Consider the following 22,981-nt stretch of genomic DNA (forward strand, 5'->3'; position numbering starts at 1 on the left):
AGCAGACTGGGAAGAGTTTGCGGCCCGTGGGAAGGACTAAATGTCAGAGAAGTTTCATGGAGGACTGTCTCCCATGAGAGGGACCCCACGCTGGAGCAGAGGAAGATTGTGAAGACTCCTTCTCATGAGCAGGAAAGAGCGGTGGGACTGGTCATAAGCCCATCCCCTCCCCCCTGTGCCACCGGGAAGGAGAAGGTAGAGAAATTGGGAGGAAAGCTGAGCCCAGGAAAAAGGGAGGGGTGGGGGAAGGTTTTCAAGATGTGGTAATGCTTCTCACTGTCCTGCTCTGTCTGTTAAGTGTTGTTGTTGTTAGTGTCTGAATTAAATTGATATTCTTTTGCTTCCCCTGAAAAGTTTGTCTTTTGCCTGTGACCGTAATAGGTTTGTCATCCCTCCTGTCCTTATCTCAATTCCTGAGCCTTTTGCTTTATTTTCTCCGTCCCATTCTGAAGGGGAAAGGGGTGAGTGAGCGGCTGCATGGTGCTTAGTTGCCCTTTGGGGTCAAAACACAACAATTATATGTGAGTTAAACTACAATTGCCATCGAACACAAAAGTTCACGTGTATATTTGGTTTCACCTCCCAAAAGAGGGAACTAGACCACTGAATAGACAAGGCTTCCAACCTTTCTCCACTGCTGTCCCATGTCCCAGCCTTAATTTGTCCCCAAGGTAATGAGGAGTGGCAACAATTGCAAGCTGGCCATTGTCCCCTGCAACATGACTGTGACAGTTCACCAGGAGCACGTGTCACCCTTCCCTGAACAGTGTGGAAAGCCAACGCTGCCACTTCCGCTTGCCTTGCAGTCCCAGTGCAGAGAGCTCTGCTCAACATCAACAAAAACACATCCTGTAAGTACAACACTGGGTCCCCAGATCACTCCCTCCTTTGTATATGATCAGTACAACATAAAGTCCAGATGAATTTTTTCCCATACATCTTCTCTGAAAGACATATTGGCATTTCCAAGCAAGTAGAAGCCACTTTCTTTCTAAATACCAGCAAAAGTGCTGAGAAGGCAGACACTTTTATTGAATGCAGCTGGCAGAGTGTGTCTTTCAATGTTCTCTGGGAAGGAGTTGCAGTAGGAACAAGCAAACACTGTCATCTATCATAGTAAGGAGTATGGTAAGGAGTCTCACCTACGGTAAACAAAAGTTCTTATATAGAGAGGCTGTAGAATTGTCCTTTGAACGTGCTTTGTGCCTTTACCCCTTGCACAACTTTGATTAAGGTTCAAGGTAGATTTATACAGCATATCACCAAGTCAGCAAAGATATTCGCTGGGTGTCAAAAACCAGGGCACTGCTATTCCCAGGTTAATACACCTCATTTCTAAAGAAAGCTAAATTTCCTGGACACAGTGCCACAGAGATATAGTTGGTTGTGAGTCTAACCAGAGCTGTCTCAGACTTGAGGCACCCCATGGCAAGGTGTGGTGGTAGCACATCCTTACGCAACTGTAGGTGTTGCAGTGCATGTATTTTACAAACCTGGACTCCAAACAGCAAATACAAAACTCAACATGCAGGGGCTTTCGCTCTATAAAGAGTGCCTAAAAATGATGGGGCAGCCTAAGAAAGTGATAAGAAATCCAATACTGTGAAGGCATCTGGTTAGAGTGAGATATCAGGAAATACATCTAGGGCACCTCCCACTTCTCAGAGCTAGATGTCTGAGACATCGCTATAATGGAGGCAATGACATCCATTAGGATTTTGGCCTTCAACTCATTCCAGAGAATAAGCTTTGCCAGTGCCATTTAAAGGACCCAGAAGGACTCACCATTTTTCAAGAGGCGGTAGCAGAGTGACTGACCATATCTAGTATAATAACCACTGAGTCAAAATGCTTGCCTGGCATGCAGGAAGACAAAGTCCCAAACCCTCACTGCTGGATGGATATGTAAACCCAACTCTCAGACCTTGTTGCTTGGCAATGGAGTGTACCCTCTGAGCAAGAAGTTCTCAGCAGAAGGAGCAGGGGGCTCTGTCCAGTTTGTAGCTGCAGCTTGAGGTACATTAGTGGAAAACACAGAGATAAACTCAGTTTTCTTAGATCTTCATTAGACTGACTACGTTAATCACTACTTTCTTTGTCACGTATGAATTCAACAAAGATAGTGATTTCCATGTAGCAATTAAGGAATGCATCCATTTTCAGGAAAAAGTCCAGGACACAAGGATACCCAACCTAGAGTGAGGTGCCAAAGCCCTGGAGAGATCCAGTGTTTCTTTGTGCAGACCTTGGGCAGAATGTAGTCTATCTGAACAGATCTCAGGAAGCTCCCTGACCCCCACAATGACCATCGTGAAGCCCATTTTGAGATTCTTTCCAGGCTTTGCATAAAGCCCACTATAGCAGCAGGGAGTGGGTTCTCCTTAGGAGGGGTGATGGGGGAAATCCACTAGCACTTTGGCATTGCAAGTCATGACTTTCAGAAATGTGTATTGGTGATGTGAAAAAATACATTACACCAAGATCTTCGCTACTTCATTACATCAGGATCTACACTAAAATACATTACATCAAGATCTACACTACTGCATTCTAAAAGCATTTATACCTACTTGAAGGTACAGACATGAAATTCTCAACTGTTGTACCACACTGTCTGTATAAAGCTTTTGACAATTGTTTCTGTTAAACTGGGCAATGAAAAATAAGTCATTATTTCAAATTATATCACTCAAAGAACTATTTAATAAAGAGATTAAATCTTTCCATGGAATCACCTCAATATAGTATCTGCTTATCTGAAAATGTATTTGATTACGGTCCTTCTAGAATAAGTCTACTATATGATATTTTGTTAATCATAATGGACTTTAGCCGTTTCAGAATAACGCACTAAATTGATCCCAGGTGGCACAAATAAGTGGTCTGACTGGTGGTGGCAAGATTCCTGTTCACAGATATTAACCTTGTGAAATAGATGAGGAAATGTAAGGCAATTGAGTTCAAAAGAGAATAGATTATTTAGGTGACTGGGTGAAGTGTAAACATTATGCCACATAGTCTGGGAGCTAGAGGAGATGAGGTGAATCAAAGACTGTTCAGAAAATAGAGGCAGAGGTTATTTTAAGAAAAAAATCTAAATTTTCATTCCCATACAAGCAGGCAAATAAGCATATAGCTTAAATTAGCTGAGATTTTGTGGTTGCAAATGGTGTTTGCTTTGACTGAATCTGTAATGCTGGGGAACATCCCTAATTGCCAGAGGGTATTCCTGAGTCCATAAATGTCCAGGAGATCCTGTCACTCTTATTCAACAGTTGCAAAGACCAAATATGTGCTGAGCCTGACAATCCCTGAAAGAAAGTCTGCCGGAAACAGCCAGAGTTGCCCTCAAGTGACAGCCACTCTGAAAACACCCTAGGAGAGAAATGTGGGCATTTCAGTAATTTCCCCCTTTCTTGACCAGACAATTTTGGCTAGATGATCACAAAAGCATGGTGTTTCCTTGCAATCCTCTTACATCAATACTCCTTCTTACCTGACACTGAACCCCTTGGTATACTTAGACCATAAACTGTGCTGGGCAAGGACTTCTTGCTCATCATATGGGCTCAGCACAGCATATCCCATCTTGGCATCCTACAACAACGCAATTTAGAGCTTAGGTGAGCTGATTTTGTTTTCCATTATGGGATTTATAAAACAGCAGCAAAGTTGTGCATACCTGGATAGAAAGTGGTACTTATTCACATTAGAAAAGAAATAACCTACTGGAAAATTTGAAATTAAGTATTGTTGATCCAGGTCCTGATACAAACCTTTCGTTTGAGAAATTAGCTGATTTATATTTTGTTTACCCTTTTAATACAGGTTAAATAATCACCTCCCCAAAAAATCTGAAGTTTTACTTACGAGATCTAATTTCAAGTGCTCCAGTTAGCACATGAAGTAAAGATTCCAGGTTAAGTATTTTAATATATAACATAAACTGACTGCTTAAAATGCAGCAAAAAGTAAAAGAAAGGAATTTAGAAGCCACATTAATTTGACATTGGAGAAGTCTGGAGAATGTAAATGAGAAAGAAAAGGAGAACAAGGTAAACCATGAAGAGGGGACAAGTGGTGGGAATTTTTCTTACTTCTCCAGATTCTAATGTTCTTATGTGAAACCTCATTAAAAGATATTTACTTCCTTATATCACATTTGGTATTAATGCTGATGCTTGTTTACTAAAGACTTGAACAAGCACCTTGTTATTGGCAAGTTCTTATTCTTAAACAAATAAAGGGGATCCAAAGTTTTTGAAACAAAGACTGTTTCACAGATGAAAAAAGAGCAGGCAGGGTGCAATATATGATCCTCAACATGATGATTTCAACATAATCTGGCATTATCCTGACAGTCAACATTTTCACCAGCCAGACATATATTTAGTTACCTCACAAGAAAAAGGTCCTGTGAAGTGACAAGCCAGAAAACCAAGTAGAAGGCAATCAATCTAAAAGCGATGTGCTAATCTTCAAAACAGTCTGATTTACCATAAGCTGTTAAAATGTTTTTAGGACGAGGGCTGTTTGTGGGAAAAAATCTCTCTTAACAGGGTTAGCTGTGTGCCCCCATGGTTGAAATCAGGAAAGAGAATGTTTCTGCCTTCTCTATGGGACTGGGAAAAGGAGAGTTATTATCATCAACACAACAACTTCTGCTACTTTAGCACAAGATGTTCTTAAATGAAACAAAAAATTATGTTCACTATGCCAACAACAGGAAGCTCTTATCATTGCAGTTCCAAATTATTTTATTTCTGTGGTTGGGAGATATGTGTTTCAAATGGAAACTCTCTTTCATTTTTATTTTGCTTTATACTTTGTCATTTGTAAAATCAGCAGAACTGAAGTTGCTGTTATGCTAATGTGTTGTTATCTTAATAGCAGTTATTGCCAAGAATTTCCTCCAGTATACTCTAGACTGAAGTTTCCAAAACCAAGGGAATTCAAAATGATAGCTGAATTAACAGAAAATCATGATTTCATACAACAAAACCTGTCATGATGCTTTTCCAGCAGACATTTTTGGGGAGTCCTTTTTGCAGCCTGATAATTTTGTTAACATCTTTCTGTTTAGAAGGAAACGTAAACCCAGTATTAGCTTTTCTTTTAAGTCTTTATGTCTTATGTTTCATTGTAGCTGATAGGCAGAATGTGTATGCAACCCAGCCAGGATGATTGCCTTGCCCAGCTCATAGAAACCTGATGCGGAAACAACCCTTTCACAGACCCAGGGGAGATCTGCAAATACAGGGGAATACTGTATCTGTAACAGCATCAGATGACAAGTTGGTAATCTGTTCAGATCACAGTAATATCCTTTCATTAAATATATTTCAAATTGCCACTGTCTTCCCAGATAATTAAATAACAGCACTAGATAATATTTAGTTCCCATTGAACTAACTAAAGACATAAGATGTGACTGCCTAATTTTAATATTTCTGGGTTTTACATGGTTTAAACTCTTCAGTGTGTACATTAAACTGCATCTTCCACACATAACACAATACTCAGATAAGTCAAGAACCTTCATTTTTAGAACTGATCTTTGACATCTACTGAGAAGATGATTTAAAATATTTTGCCTACAAATAGTGGATAATTTCCAGATGAATTTGATTTGCTGTGTTGAGGAAGACGTAATAACTATTACAATGTGATACATCTCAGGTATTCCGATGAGCAATTTGTGACAGGTGTCTGGATATTGAGGAAAATACTGTACACAGATAGCTGTGTACTGCCTTATCACAGTTACACAGATGCTGGAAAATGTCAGCAATAGGCTGTAGTTCAAGACTCCCATTGATAACGTTTTCAGTTAATAAATCATTACTTAAATAGAAAGCTACACCCCCCCCCTTTTTGTACTAAACCAACTTTTTCTTTTCACTGTTTGTTCTTTCATTTATTTACCCATGACATTCTGATTGATATGATACTGCAGAAATAGCCTAGTAAGGTGGCCACAAAACCATTTTCTTCAAGGAGAGCTCAGTGACAAAGCATGGGAAGTTTAGCTTGTGACAATAGAAAAGCTGTAGTTGAGCAGGGACTGACTTGTACTACAAAGTATTTTAGTATAAAGCTGTGAAACAAAAAATTGAGGGTTTGTTTTAGGGTATCACTAGGTGATATAATGGAAATGTTACTGATAGAGCTGTGAAAAGTCAGGCTAGGTTGAAATTAGAAACTACTACATTTGAGGGATACATGCTTTTGGGACAAGGCAACAAATTAGATAGCTTAGCAGCCTCTTAGCAGAGAGTTTCCATCTCTAATGCATATACTTAGTGTTGAAGAACATTTATTTCTTGTAGTTATGTAATTACCCAGGCTAATATAAGGAGAGTACATAACTAACACAGGAGCTGGGTTGAAGTTATATTAATGCTTGTTTATAAAATGCTCTAAGATATTCAGAAGGGAGAAACTTCAGAAGAGCAAAGCATTTCTATATATGAGGATGATTTGGGAAACATCCTTTGCCTGCTTCTGCTTTGGTTTTGATAAAATGCATGTCTATGAACACCCACCTGCAAAGCATTTGAATGCCAGAACTAGAGTCACATTTTTAAGAACAGTCACTGCAGTGTTTGACAAGGTTTTACTTTAACGATTAACAATGTCACATTTTAAAATGTTTGCTTGTTAAATGGGCCAGGTGCCCTCTTCAAGCACAGGTGACAGACTTGGAAATGAAAGGAATAAAAAATGAAGGTCTCTACCTCCCCTTTCTGCAGCTGTGTTGCAAAGAGGTGTTCAAATAAGCAGTGTAACCCTTAGAAGTGATGACAGTAGCAACAAGAGCAGTTTCTTTAGAGGGCTGATGACTGTTGCTTGCAGCACATTGCTTCTGAGTAGTAGGCTTCTTGCATCTTGGCATTGCACATGGAATTCATCAGAAGGCTTCTTCGTATGATACAACTATTACCTTGGCTAATGTGCTGGGGTTTGAAGACCTCTAGACCTAAGCTACTAGAAAAGTTGAACTCTCCTCCTGCAGTAGCAATAGACCATGTTCCATGTAGAGCAACACAGGGAGAGAGCTGGACTTGTGTTAAGTGCTCTAAGGCTTAGTGGAACCCCAGACTGAAAACTGTATGATCTTGCTATAGCCCTACTAAGAAGGAAACTGGATTCTTCTTTCCCTCTCTCTCACTCCCAGCAAACCTCCATCTGTCCACTCATCTAGAAACAAGTCTTCAAAAAGAGTGATCAGATAGCAATCCAAAAATTATGTAACTATTCCTTATTTAATTTTCTTTTAAGGAAAACTTGAAAAAATATGTTCTTTTCTAAAAAATTTAAGCCAGTTTCCTCTGCCTTAAGTATGGACCCCAGCTATCTGGTAATTCTTTGAACCTACATGGTCTTCCCCCCAGTAATCCCATTTATTTAAAGCATAAGCACTTCTATCACAAAAATAATATGGTAATGTCTGTTTATTTATAGGACTCAACTTTCTCTCTTTGATGACCATGAGGATTTCCTTTTCACTTCAACAGGACAAGGACTGTAGCTCTTAGGGGAACCACTTGTTTTCTTTTCAGAAGTTGTGTTCAAGGCTGCAGGAGGAAAAGGGTACTGTTGTTTGTCTTTGCTCATTCTCCCAACAGGTACATGTTTTTCTCTGTCTGCAGGTGCTTCCTTTGTGGAGGAAGGCCAGGACAGAGCTCCAACTCTTCCTTCCATACATGTCTAACCAGCTGCTGTTTAAACTAACTGTAATTCAAAGTTTCTAACTGAAGTCCTGGTTGGGTAAGATATTTTAAGGCACTAATTTGTTGTTGTCAGCAACAACTTCACTACAACAGAGCAAAACCACAGAGTCCCACTGTTAAAATAACAGGCTGTATTTCTATTACATTAATTTTTTCCAGTCTTACAAACTCAGCTGAGTTGCCTTCCACTTTCAAAACTGACAGAGAGAAACAGGATGTCCCTTCTTTCTCTTGCCTGCAAAATGAGGCCTCTGCACCCTTAAAAAAAATCAACAAAAACCACAGACCACAGTTAGTAGCAATGAATTAGTGACCCAGAAAATACTTGCAGAGCTGACAGTGGTTTTTGTGTTAACAAGTGCTTATCAATTACATCCATCTAAATTATGATAATCTCTATGCTACATCTAGCAATCATGTTTCCTTACATTGGCCATGATTTTGAAACGGTTTGCAAGATATGCTTATCTGTATGCACACAAGTGGGCTCAGGAAAACCCTGATACTGTGCTTAAAGATAACCCTGCAATCAGCCAGGTATTTTATTTTAAATAATTATTTAAAATATTAATTTTAATACCATTTTAATAGTTCTACACAGACATGCAGGATATTTCTCTGTGGTAGAGAAGCCCCCGTTAAGTGGACTCATTAAAGACGCAGTTTGTTACCCACTGGGTTTAGCTGTAAATCTGAAGGTATTCATTTTTAAAATTACCCTTTTGCAACACAACAGTGTTTACAGGATAACTTTCTAATGTGGCAGGAAGGTGACTAGGGTTTTACTGCTTTCTCAGACCAGAAACCATACTGCTTCTAAGAACTGACTTATTTCTTCTCATCAGAGTTGAGAGCAGTATTTCTACCTTTCAGCTGATGACACAAAGTTTGGAGACATTGAGCATAATTATCTCTATTGATAAGTGGGGTAAAAAGACATTCAGAGAAATTAAGCAGCTTGTACAAGGACAGATTGGCCAGATGATTATCTCTTTTCTGATACATGTCTTAGTACAATAAAGGGCATCAACTTTTAATCATAAATTATTATATCCTTGGCTATACAAAATTTGACAGTCACTTGTAGATGTGGGGTACACTCAGACTTATGAGATGTCTCACAATTACAAGAGATTGAGGGATCACTCAAGGAAAGATCATTTCTAAAAGATATCCGAAATTTTAGGCAAGTAAAACCTTTAGAATTTCATTTTTTTACAGACTTAAACTTTTACAGGTTTCAAACAAATGATCACGCTGCTCTTGTTCCCTCTTATTATTTGTTTTACAAATTAAAGAGTCTGTTGAAGATGTTTATCAGTAGTTGTATGACTCTCATAGTGCAAGAGAAAACAAAGGTGTGAAAAGAGGGCCGAGCAAGATTTCAAGAGGTCATCCTTCTGTCCTGAGGCAGGATCAGCTATTTCTAAAACATTCCTGATGTAGTCATAAAATCCCTGACTCTGTTCTTACAGTTGTTGACAGAGAAGTTTGGCAAACTCCTGAGATAACCTGTTCCTAAGTATCTTCACTGTTACAGAATATGTCTTTGTCTTTTTGTCTAACTTAGATGTACTAGCTGGCAATTTAAGCCCATTATTTTTTGCTTTATCCTCAGTAGACATTATTACCTCCCTTTTGCAACAGTCTTTTGCATATTTGAAGGCTGTTATCATGTCTCCCCACAGTCTTTCTTCTATTTAAGAATAAACAAATACTGTTCTTTCCTCACAGGTCATGTTCTCTAGACCTCTGACCTGTTTGTAACTCTCCTCCGCACTCTCGCCACTTGATCTGCATTTCTCTTGGGAAACGGCTGAGAACTTGCCTGCAGCCCATGAAGTGAAAGGATTATTCCCTCTGCCTCAGATATGAAACTTCTGTTTGGACATGTCAGTAAGTTTGGGGATTTTTTCTGCTTTGTGCACAGTTTGTGATCAGTTTTAATAACCAGTGCCTTGACTAAAAACCTGCAGCTTACTATTCACTTCCCAGTTATTTCTAGTATAGTATATCATAGTATTTTGTAATTTGCTCACATAAATCTATTTGTCAAGAGCATGTTGAATTTGAATCCGGGTTCTCAAAATAACTGAAAGACTTGCCGGTGTTAAATTCCAGACAGCCTCTTTTGAAATCCTACCTCATACCTAACTACACAGTGTGACAGTAAATATGTAAGATCTACACTCTGGGCTTTCCAACTAACACTAGCCCTATTCTAACAAATATTGAATCTAAGCTTTTTACTAATGTAGGTGGTGCAGACAGAAGAGGTCCTACCCAAGTTACTGTCGTGTGCACCTCTTATTTTCTCAAAAGCTGTTGTTTTGTCATAGATACAAATAAGATTTTTTTGATTGTTCTTGACAAATCAGCACTACTTGTTATTTATTTTTGTGTTATCTTTGGGATGGTTATAATGAATCAGTTTTTTATTTTAGCATTTTCCAAAGAATTTATGTTAGGCTGACCAGCCACGAGTCTCCTAGCTGCTCCCATCCCATTTTTCAAAACCAGATATTCCTTTGCTCTTTTCCGTCTTCTGGAACTTCACCCAGCCATAAATTGCTTCCTGAGTGCCCTGGGATGATTTCACTCCCACCAACCCAATTGAAACATGTAGTCCATATAAACAGTCTCTTCTTTTCCTGATCCAGGCTGACTTTTTCCCCCCTTTGTCACTCATCTGAATTTTATCAGCTTTCTTACTTGGACAATCTTCTTACAGAAGGCATAACATATGTTGGCCTTCATTGTGTTCACTGTTGTTAGCTTTCACTTCTGACTTTCTTCTTACCAAAAATGTGATTACAGAAATTACCTATTTTCCCTCTATATTTTTTGTGCTTGATTTTGCCCCCACATGCTTGAAGTATTTCTTGAAATACATCCTCTTTTTTTTTTACATACTTTTCACTTATGTATTCTTTATCCTGAGCTTTAGGTAGAAAGATGGTCTCTTGCTATGCTTCCCATATTTTCTCTGGAATTTGTGTTTGAACTTAATTTTTTTGAGAAACCACTAGTCTCTCATTGATGTCTAGAAGTTTTGAGATAGAGCTAGTTTTATATGTTTAATTAGTGTGCATGCTGGTTCCTGCAGTGAGGTTGATCTCTACTGGCATTTGCCCTGCTTCCCTCATGCTGGGTCTGATGCCCCAGAGATTTAGCCAAAGTGGTAGGAAGACTATCTGCTTTCCCATTCTCTCCCTCCACCTTCCCCCAACCCAAGATCTTTCCAGTCCCAAGTCTCTTTTTCAATATTACCTCTCATTCTAAAGTAGCAGTTGGCATGTCTTGAACATATCTACCCTATTCTGGCACACCTGTTCTCACTCAGTCCTTGCTTTAGCTCTGCAATCCATGCTGTTCTCCTGCACAGACTTATTCTGTAATAATAGGATCAAAGAATAATTCAGGTGGGAAAGGAGGGCTCTGGAGGGTTCTAATCCAACCCATTGCTCAGAGCAGGGTCCAATTCAGTCAGATCAGTCTGTTTAGGGCCTTGCCTAGTTTTGAAAGTCTCAAGGGATGGAGTTTCTGTAAGCTTCTGTGAGCAGCTGGTTCCAGTGCTGAACCACTCGTACTGTGAAATATTTTTTTCTTATATCTTGTTGGAATTTCCCTTGCTGCCATTTGTGACCATGGCCTCTTGTCCTTTCTCTCTACAAATATCAGCAGACAAGACCTTATTAACTCTTAATTGTGTGTTCAGGGATGTTGAAGCTGTAAGGATATGCAGAATCTAGGCCTGGTCTGTGTGGACTTGTTAACGATCATTTCTTTCCACTCAATATTTCGAATAATATTGTCTTAAATACTGATGGTTGTTTCAACCAAACCATTAATTTGGAAAAAAGTAAAAAGTGAGAAAGCATGATGTGGTGATACTTCTGGCTAGTGCAAGTACTGCTCTGGAAGTGCAGAGGCAGAAGGAAAATAGTAGTCTTTCAGACTAAAAGCAAAGATATGCAATTTTCCAGCTGAAGGTTTCCCCAAAACTCCAAGCAGATGTAGGAGCAGAGCATACAAAAGCATACCAAAAAAAACCAGGGACCTGTAATCAGTTAATGCATTATGCAGGTTGGATAATTTCTCTGGATATCTTATTTCCAATCTTTGGCAAAGAACAGAGCTAGCAGAAGTGAAATTCAGGGAGCAGAGATAAAAAAAGAAGCCAGCATGCTGGAAAGCAGCAATCTAACTCACCTCTTCCTTCTATGAATTTAAGTCTCGTTATAAGACTGTTCAGTTTTTTCTCTCTGCTCGTATTTGAACAACAAGTACTGATGATAAAGGCTGCTTTTGTTAGATGAGAGACTCTGAGCTTTAGAAAGGAGACTTCATGGGATTATGTCAGAGATAAAGTTAGATTAAGAGGATAGTCCCGTTTCTGTTGAATGGCAGTGTATTAAGAGACGATAACTATCACCAGACAGGATGACAATGGTGAACTTCCATGGCACTTCTCAGACACACTATCTTTCTTGTCCCTCCACTGAGGGGTAAGAAAGCCCTGCAGTAAAGTGGTTTGTGATTTTCAGTAATTTAATAAACAGTAAGTTAAAATGCCATATACAAATATTAAATGTATATATGTAAATACATATATATATAAAAATATTAAGTATAAATATAGAAGTGAGGAGATCCCTGAAACACATAACATGCAATCATTGTCTTTTAGCAAACATAGCAAACTCTGGGGAGTTCCAGAGGGGTATTGATGGACTTTTAAAAAAAGCCTTTCTGTGGAGAGTCTCCTGTTGTCTGAACACTACTTCAGACATAAATCAGGACATTTCATGGGTCTGTGGGCTCTTCTGTAGCTGTTTAGTCCTATTGTCTGATAGGACTACTGTCAGACTACAAATACATACATGGCAGAACATACATATGTGTGCATACAAATATATATAGCCACTGTCAGAGGGTACTCACTGGGGCCACCACTTATGTTTTACGAGCAGATTAAATGCAATTTCTATACATTAGGAAGCCCTTGAGCATCAGGAAGCAGTGCTCCCTCAGGGACTATCATGTAATCCATACCCCTTGCTGTGGATAAAAATGAGAAAATAAGGACTGCTAAAATCCAGATCAAAAGTTGCCTCAATTCCCATTTAGCCTAACCCTGTCTTAACAATATAATATTCAGGAGTACTGTTATCAACTTTTATCACTACCAGTGTCTGCCTTTTTGATTCTTCAGGGTATATGTTATGTGTCTTGGAGCTCTTACCCATGAGGTATTGGTGTGCAACATGCTCTGTCAGAAGTCTGTAGTTGGTGTCAATCCCTGGTGACATTTTTAAAGGCATAGGATCCTTGCATAAGATGCACAGGTTTCAAGAAGATAAAGGTTTAAATAGCCATGGAACTCCCTTTAAATCGTATCATCCAAGCTGCTGTGTACTACAAGCTTTTGAAATATGGGATTTTTGAGTATTTATATGGTGCTAATAGGGTACTAGTTGATAACAAATAGCCAAATCTTGGAATAAGAAATTCCCTTCTGATTCAAATGGGTATAAAAAAGTAATGTTTCCATGAAATATTTTTTTTTAAATTGTTGAAACTTACTGTTTCAGTAAGGTTAAAGCACATGATTTTGATTTTACTGCTATTTCTGATTATTCCAAGTGTTTATTCGGGTTGCTTCCATGGAAAAATTAACAAACAATGAGAACACTTAATTTCATATTTTCTGATGAAAGAATATTTAAAACACATATAGCCAAATTCACTTAAATTTTAAAGTGAAATAACATAAGAGCACTTGGAAATGTTTATTCATGCCATGGTCTTGTTTTTAAAACTTACCACAAAGGCTTGGAAAAAGAATAAATAGACTGAATTATAGTTGTATCATCTGTAATCCATCACAGGTAAATAGCTATCTAGAGAAATAATTAATCAAAATTTTTTACATTATACCAAAAACTGTTGTTGTAATGCAGAAATAATGGCAGTTTAAACTGCTTCCAGTCAACTAAGCAGATATTTCAGCATATATCTTTTGGATAAAGGTATGTATAAGAAATATATAAAACCTGTAAGATTTATGATCTTCCTAAACTAAATGTTAGTGGTTAAAGTGTCTGTCTCATATAATAAAAAAAAATCCCAGTCTGCCTGGTAATTTTTTGCCAAGCATATTTGATATGAAGCCAGACTATCAAAATGCCAGCAAATTTCTGAGCACTGTTGCCTAAACTCCTGATATCTGACTGAAGATAGGCATGTTCAAAAGTGCGTGTGGACATGCATATCTGCATGCACAAATGATTCTATTGGAAATGTGGCACTTTGTTTGACGTTATTTTCAAAACAAGGATATCTGCTTCATTTCTACCAATCTGGTCACGGGTTCATTTCCCATAAGCTGCATTTTCAACAGTGGCCATTACTCACATTGTCCAAACATGCTGAAAAAGACATCTCAGTGCGTAGGTCTGTTCTTTATACTCAGGTGTCACTGAATGACTTCTGTCTTCTGTGACATCTTCTGTGACATGAATTCACCCCAAAGCATTTCAACTTGTACTGGCCAGGATCAGAATAGCTACAGTATTCCTACTTCTGCCTCTATCTGCATTGCTCCCACAGAATTTCTGAGGAATTCAGATTGCTGTCTACTGATGTAATTCTCAAAGGATGATGGATATGGAACTCACCCCTCACTCTCTCAGAGCTAGACAGAAACACGGATTATTTGCATGAGAAACTGGAATCTAGTTCCTGTATTCTCCACACTTGCTTGTCATCTTATTTACACAGACATTTACTTGTAAAAGTCTGTTTTAGGAGACATTCTAAGGAGGAAAAATAATTAAAAAAACAAATGCTAAAGCCTTTGAAGGGATGAAGGAGCTGTGACAATTCTTGAGGGGAAAAAAAAAAAAAAAAAAAAAAAAAAGAGGAAAACCAGCTCCAGAAAGGCAGCAGAAAATTGTTGGACAAAAAAAAAAAAAGACATTGGCTAGAAGAGAGAAGTAAACAAAAAGCAAGCTACGAAGTTCAGGAAGGGTTAAAAGAAGGTGAAGACTCCTTCAGCAAATGGTAGTTTGTGCAGACAGGGGAATCATGGAGAAGATCTTCTCTGGCCAAAGATAAATGCAGGAAAGAAGGAAATAAAATGCCAAAAACTTTGCCAAAACGTTGCTCAACTTCTTGTAATTTGGGGACTTGACTTGCAAAATATCAGGTCAGTTGAACAATATTTTTTTTTCCTCCAGGAACCATATAAAGGAATCACAGCAAAAAGTAATGAATAGAGCTTAACTCTAGAGTCTGGATACAAATCAGGATGTGGTGAGGTCTGTTTATCAGAGTCTCGGATGTCTGATGTTCTCCTATTACATTAAGGATATACTTGAAGTAGCTACCATGTAAGGATTGTGCAATGACTAGTATGAAGTGACACTGTGATATCCATCCCTTTCTTGTTAGACCTTTGTCAAAAACTCCCTCTGTCCCATTTGGCACTTAGTGGAACCAGCTTGGGGTTGCATTTCTTATGGTTTTCTGTGGTTTGCCATGTCTGTCCTTTTTGATCAAGGTAATATTGGAATCAGGTATGCTAACTAAAAAAAAAAAAAATGTTGTTTTCAGAGATTTGTGGGTTTGTTGAGAATAGTTCATTTCCAGATGAACACCAAGGCTGTTATTTTATCCTAATGAGCAACACTGTTAACAGAGGAACATTTCTAATTTGCTCAAAATGCTTCCTGCCTCTTCACTAGAAAATCTCAAGAAAAAGTTTCTGAAAGCAAGTCCAAAGAAAGGTGGATAAACTTGTTGGCTGACTTAAAAACTAGAGAGAATAAAGGAAGAAACAGAAGTTAGCAAAAACTTTGAACTTCTTTGCTGCTTGATTTAAAAGACCATTGTTTCTCCGGCAAACAAAAAAGACAGTTCTGCCCTTCAGCTCATACAAGAATAGATTTACATGGGGAGTTGGACAGCTTCTGTTGCAAAATTTCTGTCTAGATATTCATAATGCTGTGAGCTCTGTAGTGTCTCAGGACTTCATCATGCTAATAAATTTATCCCCACAAATCCACTTTGTCAATAAGATTTAGTATTATTGCTGATTATATCACAGATTATCACAGATTATGTGATCTAATCTAACTCACACAGCATATCTAAAAGCAATCAATAAGCAGGCTCTGAGAGCCTTGCTATCAGTCCCGAGTGCTTTGACATAAATCAGTCATTCTACTCTTCCTCAGTACAAAAAGCTTACTCAGAATAGGTTGTAATAGGAGAAAGCACTCTTGAAAAAAGACAGTAATTTGTCATGAAAGCCATAGAGTGGGCACTGAAACACAAGGAAATGCAAAGTAAGCCACTGTATCTGATATGCAATAAGTTTGCTGCACTGGAGGCTGATCCACTTCAGATCTACATCTGCCAGCTAATCTGTATGAGATCAGACTGCAGTTTTATTAGTTTATAAACCAGTGGTTTACTTTTAGAAGCTGTCAGGAGTCAGTCAGAATAACAGCAAATATGACCAAATGTGGTGTGGTTAGTAAAAGTTGTTATTCGGAGTCCACCTGTTTCTCAGTGGTTTCCTTCACATTACTGTTTCATAAAGAACAGAAAGACACTAGCACATGAATTACAGGTCCTGGGCTTGACAAAATCCCAGAGCAAGGAGGACACAGGCTTCCTCCTGGGGAACAGCTGAAGTCTGTGCAGCTCAGTCTGTAACTGACAGTTCACAACTCTTCATTTCTAATGAAACACACATATATATAAAAAACTGTATGTATATATATATAACTATATATATATATATTGATTTCTCTGTATCTCTCTTACTCTGTCTCTCAGATATTCTCAGTCCTTCCTGTCTCCTATATGAAACTGAAATTGAAACCTGGTCTGTGAAGAGCCTGAACAACCCAGCAGGTATATCTCTTCTCTGGTGGTTTCGCAGAAAATGTAGTAGAAATCCCAGGTTAATTGTTCTCTATATTTGAATGACATTGTCTGGCATTACTGTGTTAAATAACAGGGTTACAACAAAGCCTGAAATGCTTTTCTCATGCTTCAGTATTCAGGATGTTCCCACCATTTTTAAACCCTTTTACCTGTCAAATGGCAGTTGATAAATCCCTGGTGGATTAGGGCCATGCTCTACACAGGCAACTTTCTAAGCACTGTACAGAGAACAAGTCTTAAATTCTCATGAGAAAGAAAGAGTCTTGATTACTGAAGGATTAAAGAATAAGAATTCTTTAGTAAGTAGTAGAGTAAAAATTCCCGTAGAACTAACGGCACTATCTGTGGAAGCCAAATGTCAAACCGAGATGTAACTATATGAATACTATATGTAGAGGTTTTGTAACGTGTGTGATTTGAGCCACACACTATGCAGTATCAGGAAAAGTGAATACTAGATATTCAAGAAATTAGCTAACTGAAAGTGTCAAAAACTTCTTGTAAAGAAATCATCACTGAGTAGAGAGATGCTCTAAGTGAGACTACAAAGAGTCAGGTTCTAGTATGGTTCCAGACATACACCAATGAGGTGGACTTATATATAGAAATCACAGAAAATAAGTCATGATCTCTCAAGAGATCATCGCTTCCAAGCACAAACCAGTGTGCTCTTGCTTATCCCTACAGCTACTGCCCAACCTGGTCTTTAACATGACACCCTCATCCCCCCAGCACATCCTCAGCCTCCTTAGACAACGTGCTCTGGCACTGCAGGAGGTTTGTGAGACTGGTCCTATCTAAAATCAATGTGGAAAATAGATTATTCCTGTCCTGTTGGCTTTTCCATATCTGAAGACTGTTTCTCTGGAGTTCTCATTCCTAGACTGAATACTGTTGACACTTTCAATTTCTGCACATAGGTCATATTTCTAGATATTTTTGTGTTCTAATCTTTTTATTTTCTTCTCTGGATTCTCTTCACTTGCTCCACAGTTGTTTGAAAAGGGGAGGAAGGAAGAGGAAGAAGAGGAAGAAGGAAATTCCCTAGATTTCCCCAGTACAGACAAAATATTTGAGGTGGAGATTTAACAAGGCCAAGTAAAATTACTTTTTGAGTCTTACAGTCTTCCTGTTCTTAAAGCCGTTGTTTGCCTTTTTCACAAGAGCGTGACACTGTTGATTCATGTTTGTTTATGTCCTTTTGTAAGGTCCAGACCCTTTTTTTCTAAGCAGTTCCCTAGACTACTGTACTCCACCTTGAACTGGTATAGTTGATTGTCCTTGACAAAGGAAGTCTTATATTTGGGCTAAGTTCATTGTATCTGGTTTTGTTTTCTCAGGACATGTTACTTTAATTTACCAAGATAATTTTACATTCTACTACCGTCCTCGAATGCACTAGCTGTCCCTTCTGGCTACACAGATGACCAGATAGCTCTGGGCCTCATGACATCTTGATGAGAACAGGATAATTTATAAGGCAGAACACAGTGTTATATTCTTCAGGGTTCATTTTTCTTGTCTATGTGAATAAATTAAACACATGCAGGACTTTTGTCTAGCATCAACACCAACTGCATAGACTCTGTTCATATTAGTAAACTCCAGCATACAGTACCTACATCCAAACTCTGTGCATATTGGGTCTGACTCTATATTAGCTACTGCAGTATCTGGGGATCTTCTGAGAGGGTAATCTTTATCCCACCCAGAACTGTGCCGGAATGATTTAATTGTCTAGGTAGTGGGTCTCACTATCTGGGAACCTCCTCCGGTTTTCTGTTTAATTTACTAGTATTGACTTTGTCACAGTTTTAGCAGTTAGGCAAATCTAGCCAAAGGTGTTACCAAGGCATCTGAAACCTTGTGTCAGGGTCCCTGCTGCATGCAGGTCCAGAAGAACTGACGCTTGTGTTCGAAGAGAGTCAAGATAAGGAGAGTTCCACTTTAGCACTGTAAAGGGGATGTCTACCTACCTGCCTGCTGATGTAAAGCAGTAAATTACCTTTTAGGTTTAATCTGAACCAAAAGATTTCCTGAGTGAATAGTTTAAAAATGGGCAAAAATCTAACATAGTTACAAGGAGAACTGTTCCAGCTGAATGGATCACTAATCCCAATTACAGCACAGACTCAGGTTATCAGCATGCACAGAAAGTGTTTCAGGCATTCAGAAGAGTCTGTACCAAGAAAGAGCTGAACTCCCAGAGCCAGTGAGAAAGAATAGTTTATGCTTTGGTGTATCTGGTTGGATATGTTTGTTCCTACTAGATATACCACTTATTTCTGAAAGATTACATTAGTGTTTATCATCTGAAGGACAGCATAATGTTTCTTCTTTTACTTGTGACCAATCATTCATCAAAGCATTAAATGCAGTACAAGACTGGGCATGAATCTCCAACCCTGTGTTTGGCACCAGCAAGGGAGTTCCGTAATATCCAATGCTGTCATTTGTTCGTTTGTGAGAGACAGAGGACTGATCTGTTTATCCTGGTTCTTCTACTGAAGCCTGTCCTGGAATGTTCCAGGTTCTACAAGTACTTATATGCTGAAGAAGGCATAATTTGATAAACACATATTTGTAGGCTATGCAAGAGGCTTTAGCATCCACCTGCTCCTGTGGTGCCCAGGGCCAAGCTCTAGATTCTGAAAATACCATTCAGCAACCATAAGACCTTGAAAATGCATAAAGATTACAGCTTTTGGGAAGCACCAAGAAACATGTGAGGGCTGGGAAAGCTCCAGGTTTTTCCCTCAGCCTTACCTAGATCCTTTCATGAGCATGCAGTATAGTGTATGTTATGGATGATTTGACCAGGCTGAGCATGGTGCACAAGCAGGCAGCAATTCACATCACACATCATACACCCAGGGGTCAGTATGGGGCTTCACAGCTGTTGATGCTTTGCTTATGTCATAGAGAACAGTACCCTGGAAAGCTTTGTCTCCGTATAAAGCTTAGAGGTGACAATAGATAGTCTCCCATGCTCTCAGCCAAAACCACATGCAAGCTCTCTGGGGCTGACAGGTCATGTTGACAAATTCCACCTCTCCTACACATTGTTGGCAGGTGTTTGTGAATACCTCACCTCCATTCTTTACAGCAGGGCTGTTCAGTGATTTCTGCTTACATGATTTTTTATTCCTCTTCCAAGCACTCTTTCTTTCCAGACACCTAGACGCTAAGAGCTCTGATGCTGAGGGACCATCTACCTGCAGAAAATCTACCCAGGCCTGCAGGGTATGGGATACCCAGCTTCAGTCTACTGCCCATCTCTTCTCTTGCCATGGATTCAACTCCAACTGTTTGGGGTTTTTTTAAATTAATGCCCTTACAACTGTAGTATAGTCATTCTTTTTGATTTTTATTCAATTCAGATTTCTTTTCTAGATGGAAAAGGGAGCAAATTCAACAAGACAGATAGAAGGAACCCAATTCTGACACAGTTCTCCGCAGTAGGGGGGAATAAAGTCTTCATGAGGATATTAGTGCAGATCCACTCAGAGTGTGGGAGAATGTCAACCTACCTCTCTACACCCTGTGTAAGATGCCTAACTACTGCTTATTGCCCAGAATGGGACTGTGACTCACTTCCTTCTCCATTATATGAGAAAGAGTTTCCTTAGTTACTTAATTCTGGGCTGGAGATCAAGACAATGAAGTTTGCAGAGTGTGGAAAGAGAACAAAACAGTGTAATGCAGCATAGGGATCCACACACAACCTATGGGATGGGCAATAGGACAATCATGTCTTCAGGGTGTGTCCAAGACTGCAGAATGTCATACTTTTTTTTCCACATGGTCTGTTTTTCAAGGACCTGACAATTTGCTTGGAGCCTGGTCTGCTCTGAGTGGTCAAATAATCCAATTCTAAGCATTTCCAATTGGTTTGCTTGGGTAATGGATTGTTTCTGTGAAGTAACTATTGTTACCCATATGATGTACAAGGAGTTCTTCCAATAATCACATGAAACTTAGTTATATGTTCAAACATCTCACACATACACATACACATACAGACTGAGAACATATTCAGCAGGGAAGAAACCTTGACTGGGATCAAGAGTTGAACATGCCTTACATCTAAACACTGGAGTGAATCCATGAATTTTGCTTATTACCAGTTAATAAACTGATTTTTGTCTGAGTCTGTTTTCAAGACTTGTAAAGAAAGGTGTTCACTGTGTAGCAGAGTGGGTTGCATATTTTCTAATGGGCTTGTTTTCTGTTGAAAAACTCTGGAGAACATCAATGTCTCTGTCTCAATTCATGCCAACAGAAGGGCCAGTTTCTATATTTGATCTTCTGTTGTTCAGTTACCCATGAGCATCCTGGATTATCTGCTGTTTAGGGAGTCAAAAAGTGTGAGAACAGGCCAATAAATTAATTTCTTACTCTCTCAGAATCTTTCTGTCACCATTTTTGGTTGGGGGGGGGAGGTTATTGTTTCTATCTGGAGACATTTTCCCAGATGTGTTTTGGTTTCTTTCCCAAAAGAAAACTATGTTTTCTGTCCACCTCTGCTATTTACCTGCAAAATAATCAAGAGACAGGAACATGCTGGACCAAATATACATAATGAAAAACATGAGTCAGGCTCTAAAGGAAATAAGAAAATATTAAAATAAAATTCATAGTTGGCCTTTTTTTTTTTCTCTTCCATGCTGTTGCTCACACAATAATACCTTTGCAGAAGCTGGTCTGGAATCTATTTAAAAATTAAATGTTTTGATTCTCCCAAAGCAGGATTACTCCAGGAGATTATATATAAATCAAGAAATATGCCATTAACAGAATATAATTTTGTGTTTTCCACATTTGTTTCTTCATTCCACACTAACTTTTCCACATTTGTTTCTTCATTCCAGTAAACAAGTTAACTTTTACTTCACTGAAACTAAAGCAGAGAGTGTCAAAGGTTGATTTGACTGCTTAGCACTTCTCATGTTCTGCCACTCTTCAGGGTCCTGCTTTTGCCCAGGTTTTTTTGTGCCCTCCAGAAAAAAGGAATATCCAGTATGTTTTACGTGTCAGATGCAACCATTTTCTCCCACTGACTTGTCTGAAAAGAGAGAAACATCTATGAATTGCTTCTGACAGTTCTTTCTTTTTTCCTTGCTTCTTCCACTGCTCACAGCTGAATGCGTATTAGCTCTCTCACCTGGTGCTTCATTAGAGAGGGTATGAATTCTTCACTTTGAAAAAAAGAACTTTAAGAAAGCTCTCTTCTAACCTGGGCCAGATTGAACTTCATGTAAGATTCCTAAACCGTGCATTACATTCATCGTGTTTCTAAATCTGTGTTAATGTGTGCTTTAGTGCAGAATCAACTGCATGCACATATGAATTCATTGGCAGCTTCATTTGTTTCCCAGGTGATGTTTCATTTGTTTATTGTTATTTTCAGAGTGAACTGAAAAAGCATCCAAACAGACAGAAGTTACAGCATATTCTTGGAGAGAATTGTAAATTATACCTGAGGCATGAAAAGTTTACTTTAATCTGGAACACTGACTTTGATAGACTAATTGGATGCTGTTTGTTTTTCTATTACAACCCCCAGAGCTACTTGAATGCACAATTAGGAGGAGAGAAATCTCAACACCGTAGCTGTACTGTAGATAGCATAGCAAATAAAATGTTCAGGAACATTTTTAGGTTGTCTTTTGTAACCAATAGATAACTGAGTATAGCAACTTGTAGAACAGGAACAAGGAACTAATTAAATTTAAGTTAAGTTAACCTGCAATGAGCTTTTGTGCATCTGTACTTTAGTTAGATACTGGCTGAATGAAAGAAAACAAAGTAAAACAAAATAAATTGCTCTCTTAACTTCAGGTCTCATCATGTGTACATAGTATGACTGGAGTTCGTTTGCAAACCTCTGCTGATGCTTGTAAACTACTCCAAAATACAGAAGTACTTGCAAATGGAAGATGTCAAATTAATGACAGCACAAAGAGGTTTGTTGTTTGTTTGTTTTTTCCAGCTGGTAGCACCGAAAACTGTTCTGATAAGGTTTGTAGGCAGGTAAATTTCATCTCTTATTTGCAAGTATGTGTGAGAGCACTACAGGCAGATAGATAGGCAGAGATTGTCCATCTTCTTTTTGGAAGAAATTCCCTTCATATCTTCCTTCAGAGAGAGGGACAAACAGCAATTCCCTCATTCAGAGGTGCAGGAAAACTGGAGGTACTGAGAGGGATATGTTTATGTTTGTGTTTGTAATGGTGCTGCTGAGATACCTTACAACCTGGTTTGGTTTTACTTCCTTATCATGCTTAGAA

The 22,981-nt window shown here is 38.6% G+C and overlaps 1 long non-coding RNA gene across 1 annotated transcript; it reads left to right on the forward strand.

Annotated features, from left to right (window-relative positions):
* The first annotated feature begins 16,615 nt into the window (after window positions 1–16,615).
* LOC141938426 (uncharacterized) lies at window positions 16,616–17,812 on the forward strand. The gene is made up of 2 exons (XR_012627277.1): window positions 16,616–16,658; window positions 17,685–17,812. It is a non-coding gene; the product is annotated as an uncharacterized LOC141938426 (long non-coding RNA).
* The last annotated feature ends 5,169 nt before the right edge of the window (window positions 17,813–22,981 follow it).

The sequence above is a fragment of the Strix uralensis genome, chromosome Z (genome assembly GCF_047716275.1).
Source record: "Strix uralensis isolate ZFMK-TIS-50842 chromosome Z, bStrUra1, whole genome shotgun sequence".
Lineage (NCBI taxonomy): Eukaryota > Metazoa > Chordata > Aves > Strigiformes > Strigidae > Strix > Strix uralensis.